The sequence below is a fragment of the Myotis lucifugus genome, unplaced genomic scaffold (assembly GCF_000147115.1).
Source record: "Myotis lucifugus unplaced genomic scaffold, Myoluc2.0 scaffold_213, whole genome shotgun sequence".
In the NCBI taxonomy this organism is placed as follows: domain Eukaryota; kingdom Metazoa; phylum Chordata; class Mammalia; order Chiroptera; family Vespertilionidae; genus Myotis; species Myotis lucifugus.
In genome coordinates, this window is record NW_005871261.1 from 1,710,594 (window position 1) to 1,714,933 (window position 4,340).

General features: G+C 39.2%; 1 pseudogene; it reads left to right on the plus strand.

The window, feature by feature from the left end:
• Window positions 1-399: 399 nt before the first annotated feature.
• LOC102426003 lies at window positions 400-983 on the plus strand (annotated as a pseudogene).
• The last annotated feature ends 3,357 nt before the right edge of the window (window positions 984-4,340 follow it).

A 4,340-nucleotide genomic window follows, 5' to 3' on the forward strand; every position in this document is an offset into this window, starting at 1 on the left:
CACGCTATATCTTAAGACATAAAGAGATTGAAAAAATCAGGTTTGATGACTTTACCTTTGGAAAAAGAAAACATAAGTTATTATACCATATATCAGTTGGTTCTGAAGTTTAACTCAAACTCAGCAGGGAAACATTTATGACAGATTTTTGGATTACATTTTTTAGCATGTCTGCCATCTAGTTTTAACTTGAACATCACACGCTATGGAGTTCTGATGTGTTTCTGTCTTGCAAAAATAATGTTTTATTTGGTCGGGTGGCCGACGTGGAAGTTTCTGGCTGACTAGGCTTCCAAGGAAACCGCCTCTGAGCCACCCGAGGCCAAGTCAAGTGGAGGTGGAGGCACCAGGGATCCAGTAGAGTCGCAGCCAAGGCCGGGGCCTGTCTCTGATGATTGACAAGGGCGGACAGGCGCTTCATCATGGGTGGCTTTTTCTCAAGTATATTTTCGAGTCTATTCGGAACCTTGGAAATGAGGATTTTAATTTTGGGATTAGATGGAGCAGGAAAAACTACAATTTTGTACAGATTACAGGTTAGAGAGGTTGTTACTACTATTCCTACCATTGGATTTAATCTTGAGACGGTAACATACAAGAACCTCAAATTTCAAGTCTGGGATTTAGGAGGACAGACCAGTATCAAGCCATACTGGAGATGTTATTATTCGAACACAGATGCCATCATTTATGTAGTAGACAGTTGTGACCGAGACCGAATTGGCATTTCCAAATCAGAGTTAGTTGCCATGTTGGAGGAAGAAGAGCTGAGAAAAGCCATGTTGGTGGTATTTGCAAATAAGCAGGACATGAAACAGGCTATGACTCCCTCAGAGATGGCAAATTCACTTGGGTTACCTGCCTTGAAGGACCGAAAATGGCAAATATTCAAAACTTCAGCAACCAAAGGCACTGGCCTTGATGAGGCAGTGGAATGGTTAGGTGAAGCATTGAAGAGCAGACAGTAATCCAATCACTTTTGCTCTTCTGAAATGAAGACCTCATCCCATGTCCCTTTGGAAATAGTTAAGTGTCTTCACACTACTAAATGTTAGAGCTGTGTGTGATTGTTGGCATATACTGAACTGACTACACATTGTAATAAATATAAAAAATAAGTACTTGGTTGGAAGGATAGCTCATCATGATTGAACCAACCGACTGGTCTGTATGATGTAAAATATTCCTTCCTTGCTTTCTTGTATTATTAAGGTATATATTCTATTTGTGTGGAATTCTTATTCAAATACAGTCCTATTAAAGAATGCACTCTTATTGAGGGGGGAAAAACACCCTATTTTTGAATGAGTGGTTGCAGATTATTTGTATAAACACTAATAAATACCTTAGCTCAGATTTTTTCCCCTCTAAAATGAATTAAATTTTTCCAAAAATTAGACTCAGTAGGGTAGTCTAGGAACATAGTGTGAGTAATATAGTTTTCATTTGCTCAGTAACCACTTTATTTAAACTGTTTCATTTAAAAGCTTTTGGTTATAGGCATGAAGTTGAAATAATTATTTTGATAGTTAACTTCACTGATGTATCTGTAATTGTTATTTTATAATACTTTATAGGTGAAAAAATTCAATGTATATTGATACCTAGTCAATTTTTACAAGAACCCTGTGATGTATATAGGACAGGTTGTAATGTAATGTTTTCATTTTATGGATGTGTTGAATCTTGGGTTGATAGCTTGGCTTGCCCAACTGCTAGTAAGCTGGGAGCTGGGCTCAGAGCAAGACTTCAGGGTCAGAAGCTTGTCCCATGAACTACACCATATGTAAGTTCAAATGATATAACTCCCTACATAAAATTATGCTAACTGAAGTAGACTGTACATTCAAAATAATGCCTATAAATTTATCTGTCCATACTAGTAGAGGTAGTAAAAACAGTCCTAAATGATTATATTTGATGAATTCACAACATATTTTTAAAATATCACATTGAAGGAAATGAAGATATATTTTAAGAAGCATTGTAAAAAAAAAAGTTTTATTTACCTCAGAGAGTGACATCCCATAGAGTGTGACATTGGCATCAGGGAATTTCTTTCTTTCTTTTTTTTTTAAGTATATTTCATTGATTTTTTTTTTTACAGAGAGGAAGGGAGAGGGGTAGAGAGTTAGAAACATCGATGAGAGAGAAACATTGATCAGCTGCCTCCTGCACACCCCCCACTAGGGATGTGCCCGCAACCGAGGTACATGCCCTTGATCAGAATCGAACCTGGGAAGCTTCAGTCCGCAGGCTGACGCTCTATCCACTAAGCCAAACCAGCCAGGGCAAGGGAATTTCTTACAAATACACAATGTGGTTCTGCTTGGCATTAAGAAAGATCTAGAAACTTTGAGGTTGTGTTCCTGCATGACAATTGCTTAGAATTACAGAGTGTTGCACCCTAGATAGGCCCTGCACGCCCCACTTTGCCACAGTCTCTATCACTCTGCATTGCCTCTCAGCATGGTAGCCAAGTATCAGTTCCCATTTAACCCCTTCCATCTTGACTATTTGCCTCCTTTACACCAATATTCTGCTCCCTGTACTGAATCCACTACCTCTGTTTTTTAATGTAGCTTTTGTTGGGAAACAATATTTGCTACTATGAATAAAATTAGACTTTTCTCCTTCCTGTTGTTCTGAAGCATAGAGAGTGAACCACTCATTCTGCCATTAAGTCAAACTTTCCAATGTCTGTTCAGATACTACTTGTTTAGCATTAAAATCCTCCCTTACCACTCCTTCTCTTTTTGAATATCCTTTTATTTAAACTTATCTTTAAACTCTTCCAGGAAGTCTTCCATAGTCTCAACCACCTCAACAGACAGTGCTGCTTTTTCTTTAACTCTTCGCATATAGCACTCTCTGTTCATTTCTGTCAAAGAAGTTATCATTGCAATTATTGATTTACTTGTTTACTCCACTGAAATATAAACTTGGAAAAATGATCACCCCTCTGTATATGTCATACTCTATCCAGTTGTCATGCCTTTGCATATGCTGTTTCCTCTTCCTAGAATACCCTTTCTTATTTACAGCACTCTTCTTGGCACAACTAAATGCTATGCATCTCTTAGAGCTTCTCAAGCACTGCTTTTTTAGTGAAACTTTCTATGGAACCTTCATACAGGCTTGATTCCCCTCACCTACACTCCTATCACAGTATACTCTACCTCTCACACAAGAATGTCAGGAGGCTCTTGATGTAAAGAGAAAGTCTTTATTCACCATAACTTTAGCATTAAGTAGTATGCCTGGTATATAATTGAATATATATATTCACACACACACACACACACACACACACATATACTAGAAGCCTGGTGCACAGATTCATGCACCAGTGGGGTCCCTCAGCCTGGTCTGTGGGGATCAGGCTGAAACTGGCTCTCTGACATCCCCTGAGGGGTCCTGGATTATGAGAGGGCAGCTCTCAGGTGATGCACCCCGCAATCGGGCTCCCTCCTCTCTGGTTTCAGGTGTGTCACCCGAGAACTGCAGCTGCCAAGTCACCACAGCTCGGCAGCTCCTGCATTGAGCATCTGCCCCCTGGTGCTCAGTGCATGTCATAGCTACCAGTCAGACGGTCAAACGGTCAGATGGTCGCTTAGGGTTTTATACACACACACACACACACACACACACACACACACACACATTCACACATGAAAGGAAAAAAGAAGAAAGGAAGAAATTCCTTTGTGACAGAGTAGGCTGATATCCAAGTTCTAGTGTTACCCTGTACTTTCTTCCTTTCCACTCTAAGTCCAGCTGGGCTATTGCTCATTGCTCATGGAATACCATTGATATGACCTGCCTGCTTTCCTACCTCGATTGTCTAGTAATTTCTTATGAAACTATTATGTAGTATTTTATTTGGTCAGGCAACTTCTCAGTGGCTTTTCTTATTGCTTGAGTCTCCCTATCTTGCATTTGGAAAGGTCCTAGGTACAACAAATCTATAGTTCAGTTGTGTAATTTAGTGTTATGTATCCCTTCTTGTTCTCCATCATATCACCCATCTTTTATCAGAATGGTATCTGTAATCATTAAGGCTATTTTGGAAGCCAGTAACAAAAAATACATTTTGGATAAGCTTAAACCAAAAAGTAAAAATTAAAAAAAATTAGATGTCCACCCAGATGTCATACAGGACAACTATGTCATAGAAAGGACAGGTTTTCAACTGAACCTAAGGGATAATCGCACTAAAAAGCTTTGAAGTCATCATGATGCTCTCTTTACCTTAATATCTTCATCTAACAGCTCAAACTAATCAACTTAATGCCCTATGTCCCAAGCCTAACATTCCCAGGAGAGAGCCCTGAGCAGTT